The 20,891-nt window shown below is 41.9% G+C and overlaps 1 pseudogene; it reads right to left on the minus strand.

The window, feature by feature from the left end:
* Positions 1-7,336: 7,336 nt before the first annotated feature.
* Positions 7,337-20,596, minus strand: LOC101015142 (annotated as a pseudogene).
* Positions 20,597-20,891: the final 295 nt, after the last annotated feature.

A 20,891-nucleotide genomic window follows, 5' to 3' on the forward strand; every position in this document is an offset into this window, starting at 1 on the left:
TTTTCTCATCTTTGTGGATTTATCTACCTTTGGTCTTTGATGTTGGTGACCTTCAAATGGGGTTTCTGTGTGGACATCCTTTTTGTTGATGTTGATGCTATTCCTTTCTGTTTATTAGTTTTCCTTCCAACCATCAGGCCCCTCTGCTTCAGGTCTGTTGGAATTTGCTGGAGGTCTACTCCAGACGCTCTTTGCCTCACCAGCGGAGGCTACAGAACAGCAAAGATTGCTGCCTGTTCCTTCCTCTGGAAGCTTCATTCCAGAGGGGCACCTGCCATATCCCAGCCAGAGCTCTCCTGTATGCAGTGTCTGTTGACCCCAGCTGGGAGGTGTCTCCCAGTCAGGAGGCATGGGGTTCAGGGACCAATTGAGGAGGCAGTCTGTCCCTTAGCAGAGCTCGAACACTGTGCTGGGAGATCCACTGCTGTCTTCAGAGCCAGCAGGCAGGAATATTTAAGTTTGCTGAAGCTGCACCCACAGCTGCCCCTTCCCCCAGGTGCTCTGTCCCAGGGAGATGGGAGTTTTATCTATAAACCCCTGATTGGGCCTGCTGCTTTTCTTTCAGAGATGCCCTGCCCAGAGAGGAGGAATCTAGAGAGGCAGTCTGGCTACTGTGGCTTTGCGGAGCTGCGGTGGACTTGGCTCAGTTCGAACTTCCAGGCAGCTTTGTTTACACTGTGAGGGTAAAACCACCTACTCAACCCTTAGTAATGGTAGACGCCCCTCCCTTCACCAAGATCGAGTGTCCCAGGTTGACTTCAGACTGCTGTGCTGGCAGCAAGAATTTCAAACCAGTGGATCTTAGCTTCCTGGGCTCCATGGGGGTGGGATCCACTGAGCTACACCACTTGGCTCCCTGGCTTCAGCCCCCTTTGTAGGTGAGTGAATGGTTCTATCTTGTTGGTGTTCCAGGAGCCACTGGGGTATGAAAAAAAAACTCCTGCAGCTAGCTCAGTGTTTTCCCAGATGGCCACCCAGTTTTGTGCTTAAAACCCAGGACCCTGGTGGTATAGACACCTGAGGGAATCTTCTGGTCTGCGGGTTGAGAAGTCCTTGGGAAAAGTGTAGGAACTGGGCTGGAATGCACAGTTCCTCATGGTACAGTCCCTTCACGGCTTCCCTTGGCTAGGGGAGGGAGTTCCCTGAACCCCTGTGCTTCCCAGGTGAGGCAGCGCCCCACCCTGCTTCAGCTCGCCCTCCATGGGCTGCACCCACTGTTTAACCAGTCCCAATGAGATGAACTGGGTGCCTCAGTAGAAATGAAAAATCACCCACCTTCTGCATTGATCTTGCTGGGAGCTGCAGACCAGAGTTGTTCCTATTAGGCCACCTTGCCAGCATCAACTAATGGGTAAAATAACCAGTAGCATCATAATGACAGGATCAAATTCACACATGCCAATATTAACCTTAAATGTAAATGGGCTAAATTCCCCAATTAAAAGACACAGACTGGCAAACTGGATAAAAAGTCAGGACCCATCCGTGTCCTACATACAAGAGACACATCTCATGTGCAAAGACACGCATAGGTTCAAAGTAAAGGGATAAAAGAATATTTACCAAGTAAATGGAAAGCAAAAAAGCAAACAAAAAAAAGCAGGGATTAAAATCCTTGTCTCTAATAAAAGAGACTTTAAACCAACAAAGATCAAAAATGACAAAGAAGGGCATTACATAATGGTAAACGGATTGACGCAACAAGAAGACCTAACTATCCTAAATATATATGTACCTGATAAAGAAGCACCCAGATTCATAAAGCAAGTTCTTAGAGAGCTACAGAGAGAATTAGACTCCCACACAATAATAGTGGGAGACTTTAAAACCCAACTGTCAATATTAGAAAGATCAATGAGACAGAAAATTAACAAGGATAATTAGGATTTGAACTCAGCTCTGGACCAAGCAGGCCTAATGGACACCTAAAGAACTCTCCACCCCAAATCAAAAGAATACACACTCTTCTCAGCACTACATCGTACTTATTCTAAAATTGACCACATAATTGGATGTAAAACACTCCTCAGCAAATGCAAAAGAACAGAAATCATAACAAACAGTCTTTTAGACCACAATGCAATTGAACTAGAACTCAGGATTAAGAAATTCACTCAAAACCACACAACTACATGGAAACTTAACAACCTGCTCCTGAATGACTACTGGGTAAATAGTGAAATTAAGGTAGAAATAAATAAGTACTTTGAAACCAATGGGGACAAATACACATGTACCAGAATCTCTGAGACACAGCCAAAGCAGTGTTTAGAGGGAAATTTACAGCACTAAATGCCCACAGGAGAAAGGAAAGATCTAAAATCGACACCCTAGCATCACAATGAAAAGAACTAGAGAATCAAGAGCAAACAAATTGAAAACCTAGCAGAAGACAAGAAATGACTAAGATCAGAGCAGAACTGAAGCAGATACAGACATGAAGAGCCCCTCAAAAAATCAATGAATCCAGGAGCTGGTTTTTTGAAAAGATTAACAAAATAGATAGACCGATATCCAGACTAACAAGAAAAGATAGAAGAATCAAATAGACACAAGAAAAAATGATAAAGGGGATGTCACCACTGATCTCACAGAAATACAAAATATCATCAGAGAATACTATAAACACCTCTCTGCAAATAAACAAGAAAACCCAGGAGAAATGGATACATTCCTGGACACACACACCCTCCCAAGACTAAACCAGGAAGAAGTCAAATCTCTGAATGAACCAATAACAAGTTCTGAAATTGAGGCAGTAATTAATAGCCTATCAACCCAAAAAAGCCCAGGACCAGACAGTTTCACAGTTGAATTCTACCACAGATACAAAGAGGAGGTGGTACCATTCCTTCTGAAATTATTCCAAACAATAGAAAAAGAAGGACGCCTCCCTAACTCACTTTATGAGGCCAGCATCATCCTGATACCAAAACCTGGCAGAGACAAACAAAAAAAGAAAAATCAGACCAATAACCCAGATGAACTTTGATGCAAAAATCTTCAATAAAATACTGGCAAACTGAATCCAGCAGCATATCAAAAAGCTTCTCCACCACGATCAAGTCAGCTTCATCCTTGGGATGCAAAGCTGGTTCAACATATACAAATCAATAAACATAATCAATCACATAAACAGAACTAATGGCAAAAACCACATGATTATCTCAATAGATGGAGAAGAAGCCTTCAATAAAATTCAACACCCCTTCACTTGGACTCAGGAAGGGGAACATCATACACTGGGGCCTATCATGGGAAGGGGGAAGGGGGGAGGGATTGCATTGGGAGTTATACCTGACGTAAAAGACGAGTTGATGGGTGCTGACGAGTTGATGGGTGCAGCACACCAACATGGCACAAGTATACATATGTAAGAAACCTGCACGTTATCCACCTGTACCCTAGAACTTAAAGTATAATAATAATTAAAAAAACCTCTCAATAAATTCGGTATTGATAGAACATATCTCAAAATAATAAGAGCTATTTATGTCAAACTCACAGCCAATATCATACTGAATGGGCAAAAGCTGGAAGAAATCCCTCTGAAAACTGGCAGAAGACAAGGATGCCCTCTCTCACAACTCCTATTCATCATAGTACTGGAAGATCTGGTGAGGGCAACCAGTTAGGAGAAAGAAAGAAAGGGTATTCAAACAAGAAGAGAAGAAGTCAAATTGTCGCTGTTTGCAGATGACATAATTGGATATTTAGAAAACCCCATTGTCTCAGCCCAAAATCTCCTTAAGCTGATAAGCAACTTCAGCAAAGTCTCAGGAATAAAAATCAATGTGCAACAATCACAAGCATTCCTATATACCAATAATAGACAAACAGAGAGCCAAATAATGAGTGAATTCCCATTCACAATTGCTACAAAAAGAATAAAATACCTAGGAATACAACTTACAAGGGATGTGAAGGACCTCTTCAAGGAGAACTACAAACCACTGCTCAAGGAAATCAGAGAGGAAACAAACAAATGGAAAAAACTCCATGCTCATGGATAGCAGGAATCAATATCGTGAAAATGGCCACACTGCCCAAAGTAATTTATAGATTCAACACTATCCCCATCAAGCTACCACTGACTTTTTCACAGAATTAGAAAAAACTACTTTAAATTTCATATGAAATCAAAAAGAGCCTGTATAGCCAAGACAATCCTAAGCAAAAAGAACAAAGTTGGAGGCATCATGCTATTTAACTTCAAACTATACTACAAGGCTACAGTAACCAAAACAGCATGGTACTGGTACAAAAACAGATATATAGACCAATGGAACAGAACAGAGACCTCAGAAATAAGGCCACACGTCTACAACCATCTGACATTTGACAAACCTGACAAAAAACAAGCAATGGGGAAAGGATTCCCCATTTCATAAATGGTGCTGGGAAAACTGGGTAGCCATAGGCAGAAAACTGAAACTGGACCCCTTCCTTACACCTTATACAAAAATTAACTCAAGATGGATTACAGATTTAAAACCATAAAAACCTGCAAAGAAATGATAGGCAGTATCATTCAGGACACAGGTAGGGCAAAGATTTCGTGACTAAAACACCAAAAGCAATGGCAACAAATGCCAAAATTGACAAATAGGATCTAATTAAACTAAAGAGCTTCTGTACAGCAAAAGAAACTATCATCAGAGTGAACAGGCCTACAGAATGGGAGAAAATTTTTGCATCTATCCATCTGATATAGGTCTAATATCCAGGGTCTACAAAGAACTTAAACAAATATACAAGAAAAAAACAAATAACCCCATCAGAAAGTGGTCAATGGATATGAACAGACCCTTCTCAAAAGAAGACATTGAGTCTGTCAACAAACATATGAAAAAAAATCTCATTAGCATTGGTCATTAGAGAAATGCAAATCAAAACCACTGTGAGATAACATCTGACACCAGTTAGAATAGCGATCATTAAGAAGTCAGGAAACAACAGATGCTGAAGAGGATGTGGAGAAATAGGAACACTTTTACACTGTTGGTGGGAGTGTAAATTAGTTCAACCATTGTGGAAGACAGTGTGGCAATTCCTCAAGGATCTAGAACCAGAAATGCCATTTGACCCAGCATTCCCATTACTGGGTATATACGCGAAGGATTATAAATTATTCTTCTATAAAGACACATGCACACGTATGTTTATTGCAGCAGTGTTCACAATAGCAAAGACTTGGAACCAACCCAAATGCCCATCAATGATAGACTGAATAAAGAAAACGTGGCACATATACACCACGGAATACTATGCAGCCATAAAAAAGGATGAATTCATGTTCTTTGCAGGGACATGGATGACGCTGGAAACCATCATTCTCAGCACACTAATGCAGGAACAGAAAACCAAACACTGCATGTTCTCACTCATAAGTGGGAGTTGAACAATGAGAACACATAGACAGAGAGAGGGGAACATCACACACTGGGGCCTGTCAGGGGGTGAGGGGCTAGGGGAGGGATAGCATTAGGAGAAATACCCAATGTAGATGACAGTTTGATGGGTGCAGCAAACCACCATGGCATGTGTATACCTGTGTAAAACCTGCATGTTCTGCACATGTATCCCAGAACTAAAAATATAATTAAAAAAAAAAAAAAAGAAAAGAAAAGAAATGTAGGCCAGGCACGGTTGCTCCCACCTGTAATCACAGCACTTTGGGAGGCCAAGGTGTGTGGATCACTTGAGCCCAGAAGTTCAAGGCCATTCTGGGCAACATAGAGAAACCCTCTCTCTACAAAAAATAAAAAATTAGCTAGCGTGGTGGCGCATACCTGTAACCCAGCTACTTGGAAGTTTGAGGTGCAAAGATTGCTTGAGCTGGGGAGTTCAAGGCTGCAGTGCACCATAATGCTGTCACTGCAGTCCAGCCTGGGCAACAGAATAAGGCCCTGTCTCAAGAAAAAAAAAAAAAAAGAAACAGGAAGGGAGGGAGGAAGGGGGTGAGGGAGGGAGGGAAGGGTGATCGGGTGAAAAAGAAAGGAAAGAGAAGGGAAAGTAATGGAAAGGAAAGGAAAAGAAAAGAAAAGGAAGGAGAAGAGAAGAAAGAGAAGAGAAGAGAAGAGAAAGAAGAGAAAAGAAAAGAAAAGAGAAAAGGAGTCTATGGAAAATAAACTCATCTCAGGTCAGTCTCCCTAGGAGTTGATAAGACCAGAGTGGGTAACTTATGGGATACCAAGAAGCCTAGGCCCAGAAATCCCCCATGCCCAAACTTCCCACACTTCGAGAGTGGTACAGACTGGACACTGCTTCAGAAATGGAAAGGACCAGTATAGCTAGAACAAGATTGTCATGGCAGTGAGTGAATGGGAGGCAAGCATAAGAATGAGACTGATGATCCTTCCGGCCTACTGCAGTTGGGGTTCAAAGATGGACTCAACTTAAATTTTAAAAAATAATTTTATAAGACATAAATATAAATAAAATACAAACTCTGCCTTTGAGGAATTTTAAGATCAATATGGAAAATAAGACAAGGTCATTAATACATTATAAATAAATAGGTCAGACATGGTGGTGCACATCTGTAGTCCCAACACTTTGGGATGGTGAGGCAGGAGTATTGCCTGAGCCCAGGAGGTCCAGGCTGCAGTGAGCTATAATAGTGTCACTGCATTCCAGCCTGGGTGACACAGTGGGACCCTGTCTCAAATAAATAAATAATAGCATAACATAGCATAGCATAACGACATAATATCTGTGTCATTAATGATGTAAAAAAAATTACCTCTGATAGGAAGGATCAGTAACATCTTCATAGAGAACTGATAAAACATAAGAAAGAATAGTGAAACCCCACCTCTACTAAAAATACAAGTTAGCTGGGTATGTTGGCACACACCTGTAATCCCAGCTACTCAGGAGGCTGAGGCAGGAGAATCGCTTAAACCAAGGAGGCAGAGGTTGCAGTGAGCCAAGATCACACCACTGCACTCCAGCTTGGGCGACAGTGAGACTCCTTCTGAAAAAACAAATAAAAAAAATAAGAAAAAAAAGGCTGGGTGTGGTGGCTCATGCCTGCAATCCAGCACTTTGGGAGGCCAAGGCAGGTGAATCACTTGAAGTCAGGAGTTCGAGACCAGCCTGGCTAAAATGGTGAAACCCTGTCTCTACTAAAAATACAAAAAAAAAAAAAAAAAAAAAAAGGCGTGGTGGTGTACTCCTCTGATCCCTGCTACTCAGGAGGATGAAGCGGGAGAATCGCTTGAACTTTGGAGATGGAGGCTTCAGTGAGCCGAGATCATGCCACTGCACTCCAGCCTGGGTGACAGAGGGAGGGAGGGAGGGAAGAAAAGAAAAGAGAGAAAGAAAGAGAAAGAAAGAAAGAAAGAAAGACCTCAGGTTGGGAAAGCAACATTCAATAGGCAGTCTATTTGGCTGGAACATACAACGTCTAAAGTGTCCTGGGAATGATAAAGTTCAAGATGAAAGAGGACATGTTGACACTCTGAACAGAGCACCCAAAGGGATCCAAAGAGCTGACTTAGCAACATAGGAGACTCACTCCTGAGGCAGTGCTATCCTGCAGGGTGTCAAGAATTAACTAGGACATAAATACAAGCTACCATGTTTTGTCCTCTTATAACAAATGGTAGAATCAGTCAACCTAAAATAAGACCAGCAACAGTTAAAGTGTGAGATCTTCAATTTTACCTGTGAGTGTTAGACTTAGTAAAAATATGGGTCTAAAGGGGGTTAAAAACATAGAAATGAAAGAAGCCATATTTGGCAATACTAGATGTGGAAAAAAACTGATGAATCAAATTTCATTACAAAATTTTCACAGGAAAAGAGAACTCAACAAAAGTAAGAAAATAAGAATGAAAATGGAAATATTAGAAGTGGTTTCACTATACTCTGCAGAAAAGTGATCAGAAATTAAATTTATTTGGTGCAATTCACTCCAGAAAAAAAAAAAAATACTTTTTCAGCAAAAAAATGCATTGCTGTGCAATAATTAGGATGAAATTCTCCACACTAGCACTACACCATGAGAATGGAAGCACTGCCCTAAATCAGGGATTTTGTTTTATTCACTGCTGAATTATCAGTGTCTAACCCAGTACAGGTCTCAGACTGACTTTTCCCATTTTATTTTACTGAGTTTATTCAACAGTTATTTACTGAGTCCTCACTGGGTAGCAAGTCTTCAATAATAGTCCCGGATAGAGCTATGAACAAGAGCTATGAATAGCTCGCTCTGCCTTTGAGCTTAAGATCTGACAGTGTCTCAGAATCCCCCAGGAAATCTCCCAAGCATGCTGTGCTGTCTAGAGAAGTCCACTAGGATTCTGAATCCACTTAATGTTCCTCTAATTCTCAACATATTAAAGCTGAAGCCACCTTCTCCAACTCAAGCGTTACAATGAGCATTGTAGACCAAGGCTTCATAATTGATTTGATCTTTTCAAAATTCTCCTTTTTTACACTTATTTACCAAAAAAAAAAAAAAAAAAAAAAAAAAAAACCTTTAGTCTTTATTAAACAAAGGAAGTAGAAGACAGATAAGGGAACAGGTCATGACCGCTCCTTTCCCCTACACATATGCAGACTTACAAACACGGGCGCACCCGAGTGAATGTCAGGGACCACCAGGGGACAGACTGATGGGCAGAGGGAGGCAGAACCCTCCGAGAATGGGCCTGGATCTCAGGCTGGGCTGAGACCTGGGCCAGGGCAGCCGTTCTGAGGAGTTATGCCTGAGCAGCTTGGAGATGAGGTCCTGGGGCTCCCATGGGCACAGAAGGGGGAATTTTAGGACCACCTGGATGATTCCCCCATAGGCCTCATTGTGTGTGGGGTTCCCCACCAGCGGCTCATAGCCGAGTACTCCGATGTACCACAGATCCACCTTCTCTGTGTGCGCGCGCCCCTCAATTGTCTCCTGGGACAGGTAGTCCAGGGCGCCACACATTTGTCTTCCTCCTCAGTGAGGGGGCGTGCACAAGGCAGCCGAAGTCGGCAACTTTCAGCTCGCTCTCAAGCCCTGAGAGCAGATTCTCTGGCTTTATGTCTGGGAGTCACCTTCTTCCCGTGGCAGTACATCAGCGCACCTGCCACCTCCCCCATGATGCTGGCTGTTCGTTTCCTGTCAAAGGTGCGGCTCTTCCGCAGCTCCTGGTACAGCTCCTCGCGGGTAGAGGTGACGGGGGCGTACTCTATAATTCAGTAGATTTTTCTCAGGTCATAAAAGTAGTTGTAGCAACTCAGTATGTTTGGGATGCTGAACGGGGGCCTGGATTTCTATCTGCCTGTGCAGCTGGTGCTCCCCACGCCCTCCTTCTCTATCTGAGACTTGAAGGCCTTGAGGGCCACGATGAAATGGCTTTTCTTCTTTCGAGCTAAGTACACATGTGCAAACTTGTCTTTGCCCGGGGGACGCCCAGTCTCAAGGTCGTCGACCGTGAAGGGCCGCGTTAAGATGCTGCTTGTCCCACAGCTGTTCTCCACCACCTCATGGCAGGGGTTGCTGCGGGCTGTGCGTCTGCGCAGCTCAGGAGCTCACGCGCAGCTTCGGTGGGGATCCTTGGGAAGACTCGCGAGGGCAGGGTACTCCAGGTCGGCTGGAGCCGTCTGCTTGCCATAGGGCAGGGGTAACTGTTCTCCTTCTGGGCCATCCTTGGAGGGAAAGCAGGAGGAGAGCTGAGGCCCAAGGCACAGCTGCTCTCCCAGCCACCACACACGACGGAAATCTGCCTTAAAAAAAAAAAAAAAAAAAAGGCAGCATTTTCATAAATTTTTCTCACTCCGGAAGTATTAAGCACAACTGTGTATAAAATTATTCTGACGCCCAACTTAGTAAAAAGCTTGAAAAATGACTTTACAACAGCTAAGTTAGAATTCAAGAGTTCAAGCACAGCTCCAGTAAGAATGTACGTAAGCACCCCACACATTCAGAAATCATGATCCTAACTGTAATTGTGTATTTTGTCATTTAAAAGCAATTGTATTATTTTCCTAATTAAAATCAAGGCAAGTGGAGCTATAACTAGGAAAAAAAATAAAATAAAATGAAGGCAATCCTCTTTCATCATCTCATATATTTCTCAAAAATGTTCTTTTCTTCTTGTCTACAGAAATATAGTTGCTGGGCCCAAGAAACGATAAGAGGTTCCTCTTCACACCGTTGGGGGCAGTTCTGAGAAGAAACCTGTCCAGGGACCAGTCCTGACCAGTGCTGATTCACATGACTGTGTCATGAAAATAGAAGATGTCATTGGGTTTGGGTTCCTCTTGGAGCACCAAAATAAACACAGATTGAAATTCTCCTAAAAATACTCCCCAACCATTTTATCACAGAGAAAGGCTGTCCTCCATGTGGACATGTTGAGCATATTCTGATTGTTCAAGCCAGGATCTCAAAGGATTTGGTGGGTGGAGACAGCAGAGCAGGTTATGACACCAGCTTTGTCTTCCCACATGTGGATCACCATTCTCTTCCTCACTCTCTCCAAGCCCTTTGCCCCCATTTCCACTGTTTCCCCAAATGCCCCCATTTCCACTGTTTCCCCAAATCCCAGATCATCCATTTAACATGCATTCACTGGGCACCTACATCAGTAAGAATGTTTGTCACTGAAGGGAAAATACACTTATTCATCGTCGGTTCCCCTTATCAAGGGCATCTGTTGTTTTGTGTGTCAGGAGTTAGGGGAGTGTAGGCACGACACAGAGTCTAGGAGGTACCTGTGAGCTTGCCCAGCATTGTGTATCAGGAGAGTGCTGAAAGTCCCACAAGAAAAGTAAAGCAACTTAACAAACTGTCCCTTCTCTATTCTTCATAAGTTGCCACATCACAGTGCTTTGAGGTGCCAGATCATGTGTTTTATTAATCTCATTACCAAGACTCAGTTCCTTCAGAGTAAGAGCTAAATCCTACCCCAGTTGTGACACAATAGAATTCTCAGAAGCAAAAACTTCTCAGGGAAAGAGCAATAAATCAGGACGCAGCACCTCCTCCTTGAATCTTCTCCAGCAAAAGTTACATTTTTCAGGTGAATAGGATCAAGCAGCGAAAAATAAGTGCACTCAGGTTTCTCTGTGATGTGATTACTACCCTGTGGGAGGGAGAGGACGGTAGATGGAGAGAAAATTTGACCCTACCTTGGATTTTTTTTTAAGCTGGCATTTTGGCAGTCTATCTACAAGTGCTTTCAGAATGTCAAGTCCACCGTAGAGCCCAGCCAGAAACAGAGACCTCCGGTGCCTTTTGATAAGCCACTGTTTCACTCGCTCTGCTTTTCAAGGGTGTCAGGTGAACAGAGGCTTGTGCTGCAACCTTAGAACTGGGAGCACAGTGGCTTTGAGGCAACCAAACACCCCCGCCACCACGGTGCCGCACCGCCAGGTTGGGGGAGGAGGAGGCCCAGCTTTCTTCTTTTTAAAGAAAGATCTTGCTACTTTGCCCCTGTTCTTAACCTTCCCTTTTCTGCCATGTACTCAACTCAGGCTTATCAGTCAGTGAGCCAAAGTGGACCAGATCCTGCCACAACTTTGCCCAGGCTGTTGTACCCTCAGGGCTTTTCAAGGGTGGAGAGCACCTGGCTTCTACATCATCCATTCTTCCTTTATGCTTTGCAGAGTGTTAGGAGCACTAGCTTGGGAGACCAACAAACCAGGTTTGGACTTCGGCTGTGTGTTCTTGGGTAGCATGCTTAACATCTCTGAACCTCAGTTTCCTCATCTGTAAAATGAGGATCATTATATCTGCCCTTCAGTGCCTTGTTAGGGATGAATAAGAGAATACATAAAGTGCTTATTATAAGGTCTAACATGCAGCAAGCATTTGCATAGCAGGTATCAAATGCAGGTATGTGCATAGCACATATGCAAAAACACAGATTTTATTTTACCAGGAAAGTACCTTAAATGCCATTACTTCTTTTGATAATTCCCCCTTGTTCATTTGACCCTCTTACTGAACCATCAGGATTCAACCCAAGCCTCTTTGCCCCCAGAAAAAATTTTCCCAAGTGTATAGAGTTCAGTGTATCTTGCTCCATGTTCTCAAAGCAAGTTGTTTGAGCATCTTCGCTACAGCGATTCCTGGAATGCTGAATGCAGTCATCTCCTTGTTTGTCAGTCCTATCATACCATACCCTGAACACTTGGAGGTAAAAGAGAGATTGTTTGGTGTGAGGGTCTAGGTGCAGAATTCTGAAGCCAGACTTCCTGGGACCACATCTCATCTTTCTTTTGCCAGTTAACTGTGTGCCTCAGCATTCTCCCTCAAACCAGGAGTGAGAATAACAGTACCTACCTCCCAAAGGTAACTTAGAAGTGTGCCCAGCACATAGTAGTCACCATAGAAGTGTTAGCTTTTATGTATTTATTTAATTCTTCTTTGAGTCTTCAGGCTCTGGGAGATACCAGGTGTTTGATACAGAGTGGCTGGAGAAACCAGGGAACCACTACAAATTACAAGGAGAATGAGTCTGGCATTTCATTCAGGGTAACACATCATATAATGGTTCAAAAATAATGAAACTGGTATCCAAAAGATTTGAAAACAGGATCTCAAAGAGAATTTGCACACCTATATTCATTGCAACATTATTCACAATAACCACAATGTGTCCATCCAAAGATAAATGGGTACACAAAATATGGTATATACACATAATGGGACATTATTCAGCTCTAAGAAAGAAGGAAATCCTTGTCATTTGCTACAGCATTATGAACCTTGAGGACATTGTGCTAAGTGAAGCAAGCCAATCACAAAATGACAATTACTGCTTGATTCCGCTCATATGAGGTTGCTAAAGTAATCAAACTTTAATCATACAGTGAGTAGAATGGTGGTTTCCAGGGGCTGGGGGTGGGGGAAAAGACGAAATTGTTATTCAATAGGCATAGAGTTGTGTCATGCAAGAGGAAAAATTCTTGAGGTCTGCTGTATCACAATGGGCATATACTTAACAATACTGTAATATACACATAAAAATAATTAAGTAAACAAATCTATGGTATATGATTTTAACCACAATTTAATTTTTTTTAATTTAAAAATTTAAGCCAAAAAATAACTACATCAGGCATGTCAAGCTCAACACCATAAACTTATTTCTGTTTATTCCCACCTCAGGTGACTACTGTTCTGCATGAGACAGTCAATTCTTAGTAAAAACTAAAAGCGGGTCATGGTTCTTTTTTTATGACATATACCTATGTCGCTATGTCTGCGCCAATGTGTTTATTTTTACTGAACACACATTGACATCATTTGGAAGTCCTGAGGCAATCAGGGAAAAACTATATGGAATGAATGTTACCTGACATTTTAATGCTTTACTTTCTCTCTACCCAAGGAGTAGTTTGCTTTCCAAACAAGTCTTCTACTAGATAGCCTATTTTATTTTTCTTCATCACACTTATTTCGCTAGCACTATACAATGTAGTGGGCTATTGATCTACTGCATAATAGTATAATTTAATTCCATGAGAGCATAAATTTGGTTTTTTTACTACTACATCCTCAGCACGTGGAAGAGTTTCCAGCACATAGTAGGTGCTCAATTAACATTTGTTGAATTAATTAATAATTCCTCTGGTAATGGAAGGACAGGAAAAAAAAATAGATTGTCCCAAAAAAAATAGCCATCAAAGTAAATGTGCTTACATTGAATAGAAATTTTCTTTGGAAGGATAGAATTCTTTGATCTTTTTGCTTGCATTATTTATGCCTTTGAGTCAGGGGATGAGAGCCTTAGTGAAGTTCTGCAACCCAGCAAATACGAATGTAGTTATGATTCTTTAACTAGATATGTCTAGAGCACAGTGAACTTTATACACGTCTTAGCCACCAGATAATTCAGGAATTGAATTTAGTGACAAGAATTCTTTAGATGTAGGAAGAGATAGTGAGAGAATCACTCAGGTGGGACCAAGAAGACAAGTATAATTATATCCTGAGCCATTTTAATACACTCCCAGATAACATCGCTTGAAACTGTTTAGGAGCAAAAAGAGAGAGGTATTGGAAACACACAGACTTAGAGTATTACTCAGGCATTCATTAAATCAGCCTACGAACTTGAGCCCTCACCCAGAGTTAAAGCTCTTCCTCTTTATTTCTTTTTGAAGCTAGCAAAATTTTCTACCATAGATGTCTGCCAGTTTTTTAAGGCTTAGGATCCTTGATTGCAGAGTCATTCTTTAGGTGCCTGATGCCTTCTTCACTTGCTTTCTAAGAGGATAAACCACATTTTCCTTATTCTCACTAGAGAAGATCCTGTGTCTGTAATCATCAAAGAGGTACTGCTCACACTAAAGCTTCAGTTCCTTTGAGCCAGCATTCAGTTTGTAGTATCTAATGTCATCCCCTCTGTTGGCCCACAGCTTATTTTTATGTCTTCATTTGGGTTTTCTTATGGAATCCTGAGTCAGAACTCTCTCCAGAATGATCATTGGGGAAACTACCATAGCTTCAGAGGGAGAAGGTACCAGCAACATTTTCTCTCTCTTTTTTTTTTCTTTGAAACAATCTCAGAGAAGAAGTTTGAGGGAAACTTGGTTGGATTTATAATCCTCCTGCATCAAAAAACAGCAATGAAACTTCCAGTAGCTGACTTTGCACAGCAGTTTCAAAACCAGACGCCAAAATAAACTTCCAATAGGAGCCCATCGATGGCAAGATTTCATGCACTTTTTCCTGTTGTGTAACCTAGTCTCCATTTCACCTTCCCTCCCAGAGATCATTCCATGTGGAGGGATCAGTTCTCCTTTCCTGCTTCAAGCAAGTGGCCAGTGAATGCATCTGCAGTTTATAAGATTCCTCAGTCAGATTGGATGGGACAGAAAAAGACTTTGGCAGGATCTGGGGTTTTTGAGTGACAAGGATCTGGGACTGTGATTTCTCTGCCAGCCTTACTCCTGATTAGGGAGGGTGGCTCAAGGAGAGCGCAGAGTTCAGGGAACATATATGTAAAAAAGTGAGCACTTGGATACAAGTAAAATCTAGATTAGAAGTGAAATTGTTTGCAGCATTTAAGAGTGAGTGGAGTCAACAAAGGTCAGCAGGTTGCTGCCAACAGATATGAGCGAAAAAGGAATGATTTAGTCTTAGCAGCGGCAGTGGAACCCACTGAATAGTAGTATGCATGTGACTTTAACGTTTATAATAACAAGGGTAGAATAAAATTAGCTACCATTGACTAAGCAACTGCCATGCCCCACTGTGGCAAGCTTTTCCCATCTGTGAACTCAGGCACAATACCATGTATTCAATCGTTTTAACTCCATCTCTCAGATGAGGGCCTCAAGAAGCAGGAAGGTTAATAGATTGAGCAGGGTCATTTAGTTGCAAAAGAAAGAAGAGCTGGAATTTCAACTAAGGTCTATCTGACTCCAACTTAGCCATCCTTGCCCCCTGTGCAAGGCTGCTGTAATGGGAGCTTTGGAATGGCCTCTGGAATGGCCTTTGGATGGAGGGTTCAAGCTTTGACTTTTGTCCTCCTTCCCAGCTATTTGCCAGTCATGCTATTGCATAAGGGGAAAGGAAGGGAAAGTGGGGAGGTGACTCCTACTTTATTCCTCTCTTGGGAGTGGCTTTGCTCTATTCCTAGAAATGGGGCAGACTGACCTTTTCTATGGGATGATGAATAGCAAAGAGAAGCCCATAGACGGGCATCTTGCCATACCCTCCATCACTATATATCTACCCCAGGGCCCCTGGATCCACAGGGCACCTACCTGGACCTGATCTTGATTGCTTTATCTTCCTGTTGGAAAACTCAACTCGTTAGTAATTCCTCTGTTCTAATAAGACTTCATCCCTGCTCAGCGTTTGATGACTCTTCACACGCCTCCCCGTGAGTATGACTTCCTTCAGCTGCCAGCATGGAGAGCAACTGCAGGGACACCAGGAAGCCCCAGGGCCACGGTTTCCTTGGCAGCAGCTCCAAAGAACACGAATATTCCCATTTGTCTTTTTGGCAGAAGTAGTAGCAGAAGTGGTAGATAAGTGCATTAACAAAAACAGGAACATGATGAAGGGAGGCTGAAAAGAAAGGGGTGAAGAGGAGAAACTCCTAACCAAATAAGAAGCCCACAGGGAGCTTGTCGCCTGTGCTGCTGTGTGGTCTAGATTGTGTGTTTTAGACTCATGCAGATGAGAGTCTTATCTCCTGTGTTCTCAGCAGTTGCTACCACATGGACCGAGCTCCACACATTTTGGTTTTCCGTGGCGGTGACAAAAACACTTCTCTTCCCCACAGCTAACTATAAAGATAATAATGATGCCTGTGATTATAGCTATCATGTATATGACCCTGTGCTCAACACTTTACAGGATGATGATGATAATTCACACTTTTATAGTTTACTATGTACCAGCAATGTTCTAAGTGATCAACAGACAGACAGGTTAACTCATACGTCAATATATGAGTTAACATATTAACCCTTACTGCAAAACTATGAAGTTGGTACTATTACCCTATTTTATGGATGAGAAACTGAAGAACAAAGAGTTAAGTGACTTGCCCAAGGTCATGAATCTGAAAAGTGGCTATTTATCCCCCAGGAAACTAAGGTTCAGAGGGGCTAAGTCACCTGCTCAAGGTCACATAGTGAGAAAGTGGTAAAACTGAGTCTCAAACCACATCTGCAGGACTCCAAAGCATATACTATTAATTGCTATGCTAGATTAAGTCTCTCCATACACACAACCACATAGATAGATAGATAGATAGATAGATAGATAGATAGATAGATACACATATGCACACACATCCTAGAAAACTAGAAGTTTTTATCCAAAAATTGGGACTCTTGGATTCTAAGACAGTATTTTTTATGGCCTCCAAAAATTGTATATCTTAGTATACACAGAAAAGCATTACATTTGAAGGTGACTTGGGCTACATAGAAAAGGCACCTTGAGGCCCTTTTTGACCCTGACCTGTGACCTGAAATATCAGTATCTTGGCACACCTGAAATCCACTTTGTTCGGAAAGTTCTGCCTTAAGAGAAATGTTCCAAACATGAAAGCAAGAAGGGAGCTGAGAACCTACCCCATCGTCCCCTTCTCACCTCTCCCATTTCTCTGATCCTTCACTTGCTCTGCATTTCACTGTACCCAGGAATAAGAAGAAATATGTTGAATAAAGTCAGTTTCACTAAAAACAAACAAATATGGCCCACCACCTGAAAGATTCCCATTTCAACTCTCCTTTTCCTTTCTTATTCCTCCAGGAAAGCAGAATGATAGTAATTAAAACGGAAGCATGAAGAGGCCCTGGGCATATTGCAAACACCATTCGCCTAAAAGACTTCCAAGTTGCAGAATCCCCCTTTTTCCCCCGTGAATGACCAGCAACTACTGTCTTGCCATGCCGTCATCAAAACCGGCCTGCTCGATGTGTAGCGCAGGTGGGTGACGTCGCTGGGTTTCCCTCTGAGCCAAAGCAGTGGGAGCTGCCCCCACTTGGGGCTTTTTTTTTTTTTTTTTACCAGAAAGAATAAACATTAGCACACATATCATTGGGGGCAGGTGTACCCTGGCAGAAGGGCACATTGTGTGACTGGCAGTCTGCCCTCTCTGGCTTTCGGTTTTATATTTCTCAAATTCTAATTGACTTGCAGCCGCACTGGGAGGAATTTTGCTTCATTTCTGTATTACATAAGATTGGACGGCCTGAGGGCATATGGGCTGTGGAGTTCTCCGGAGCCCAGGCTTGGAGTGAGTAGAGCTATTCCCAAAGCCGCCTTTATGCATGGCCAGGGGAGAGAAGAGGACAGCAACTGTAAGCCTTCTCCTCTTCTCTGCCATTTTCCCTCAGAGGCCGTGCAGTGATAGAGGCTCCATAGACCCTGTTGCTCCTAATGCCAGATGCGATGCACATGTGTTGTCAAACTAGGATTAGTTTGTTATTTCTCCTTTAAGTAGGTTAAGCTTTTTAAAGCAGGGGTAATTAAGATTATGACTAGACAATGAATGAAAGAAATCATGGGGCTTAATGAGGGTACTGTAGTTACCCTTAGGAAAGGATAACAAGTTTGCTTTTATTGGTATGAGAAAAGGAAAAGGACAAAAGAGATGGCAATAAAAGATATATATACACATATATATCTATACATGTATAGATATATATATATACAGCTTCATCCACACTAACACCTGGTAGAACTGGGAGCTCACCTGACCATTAATATAACTCACTGTCACTTTGGGAACTGTTTTTATAAGAAAAAAGGGTTTTCTCTACACATATTCCCGCAGCTTATTGGTTCCTTAACTTTTCTGTGGTTACTAATTTCAAAATATTAAAAACATATTCTTACCCTGAAAGATAAAGGTGGTCATGATGTGAACACACATCCTTTCTGATCATAGACTCTGGGTATCTCCCAAAAACAGCATAGAGGAAAACAGAAAGGTGCAGGAGACGAAACAGGAGCAGTCAGAAAGGCTGTGCAAACCCTTTCTCAGTTGACTCTGTTTGTAAACTCTTCTTCTACTCTGTCTTCTGCTCCCAATGCACACTGCTGGTACTTTCAGCAGCTCTCACTGTCTCTCTCCTGAAGAAATCAAGAGACTCTTGACCAGTCTCTTGCTTCTAATTGCTCCTTCCTCCACTCCATCCTTCACACAGCTGCCAGATTCATAGCTTTAAAAGGCCAGCTTGTTCATGCCTTTCCTCTCTTTAAATTATTTTCTAGAGGCACAAAAATTCCACTTGGAGAAGGATCTCCTATAAGTAATATCCACATGTTTTGAAGACAAAAACATTCAAATCAGCATTGTTTGTTGACTACAATGTATTTAATGTCTATCATTAGTTAACTGGTTAAATAAGACATGGTTCAACTACATAATTTGAAAACATGGAGCTGTGGAAAAGAATAAGATAGATCTAAATGTGCTGATAGGGACCAATCTCAAGATACAAAGCAAGATTTCTGTAGTATCCTCCTTTGCATGCAACAAAGGATAAATAAAGAAGATGCTTATACATACACTATTTCTGCAAAGATACATAAGCAGTTAATGATCATGGCTGTTTCCTGGGAGGGAAGCTCTGGAACTGAATATTTGGCATGGTTTTTTTATTGTATGCTCTTTGCAGATTTTAAAATCATAAATAGGTGCTACTTTCATAATAACAAACACTAATTTAAAGAAACATAAACAAAACCTTCCATGTAATAAAAGCACTTATCACCTGAATAAGTGATGAGGGCACTTCATCACTTGGATCCAACCTAGCTTTGATGCCTCCAATGTTGACTTGAGGTCACATCATGCCATTGCCATTGCCTGACCTGCTCGTGCTACCCAATAGTATTCCACACATGTGCACACAGCTGGGTTTCTTCATCTATATACTGAGGATTACAACAGCACCCATTACACAGAGTTTTTTAGAGCGAGAATTAAATGAGATAAAACGTAACAGGTGCTTATAATAATGCCTAGCAAATAAGTTCTCAGTAAATGTCAGTTGCTATTATTGTTTTATACGAAGGTGACACCTCTTTATAGAAAGGCCTTTGCTGCATTCTCTGCCTGGTGAAAGGCTACTTACACACTAAGGCTTAGCTCAAATATCATCCTTTCTGTGTTCTTCACACCCTCTGAGCTCTGAGCACTTTGTTCATACCCTTGTTTAGTGCCTTTCATATTCCATCATAATTAATATCGTACCAGTCCACGTCTAGCTAGCCCTTATAAGGTATATTGAGCAAGGACCATGATATGTATCTTTTTTTTGAGTCTAATGTAGCTTTTCAGTAATTATTTAGAGAATTTAGTGCAATTAAAGCAGTAAAAGAAAAAAAAATCCCCAGAAAATGTAGCATATATGCATTGCAGCAATCAAAATCTTCTCGCAGTGTGTCTGCTAATGGTTTCTCCACTGTATGACACTAAAGGAACCTTCTGGGAAATAGAGATTAGCATTAGTGCCAAGATTCCCCCAAAGGTGATCTAAGCACTTCACACCATTTTGGTTGTCAAGCTTCACTCTTCACAGCTCATCTTTCTTGCCAGAACTCTGGGCCAGCTTTTAGTACTTAGCAATATAGATTGTGAGCTAACGCTTGGCTGATGTCTAATTTAAAAGATTGACTGTGCATTAAAAGCCCTAGCAGGCTTTAAAAAAAAGACTTAAACCATTGCAAAAGGAATATCTTGGCTGATTATTGCTTTGGATTTGATATTGGATTTAATATTAACACAATAGGATATTCGATTTTCCTCCACGCTCATGTGAGACATAATATATTATTCATAGGTTTAAAACACAATTCCAGAGTTAAAAGATCTGAGGGAGAAAAGGTTATTTAGACTGATATTTCTCCATGGATCATGTGTTATCAGCATCAACTGGAGGTACTTATGACTCAGGTTCTCAAAGTCTACCTAAGGCAATGAGGACCCTCAAGTCTGCTTTTCCATATAGGATGCCTTGGTGATTCTTAAATACATGAAACTTGGGAGCCACTGATTTACGATGGCATTTAGATAAGCCTCTTGAGGCTGGGAGCAGTGGCTCCTCCTATAATTGCGCATTTTTGGAGGCTGAGGCGGGAGGATTGCATGAAGCCAGAATGTAAAGATCAGCCTGGCAACATAATGAGACACCCACACACACACACACACACACACACACACACACACAAATTAGCTAAGCATGATGGTGTACCTGTAGTCCCAGCTACTCTGGAGGCTGAGGCAGGAGGATCCCTTTAGCTCAGGGGTTCAAGGCTACAGTGAGCTGTGATCACACCACCACACTCCAGCCTGGGTGATGGAGTGACAGCCTGTCTCCAGAAAAAGAAAAAAAGAAAGAAAGAAAAGAAAGAGAAAAATCAGCTTGAATAAGAAAGTACAGCAAATGTAAAAATCTCATGAAACAAGCTTCACCAA

Source organism: Papio anubis, chromosome 8, assembly GCF_008728515.1.
Source record: "Papio anubis isolate 15944 chromosome 8, Panubis1.0, whole genome shotgun sequence".
NCBI classification, from domain to species: Eukaryota; Metazoa; Chordata; class Mammalia; order Primates; family Cercopithecidae; genus Papio; species Papio anubis.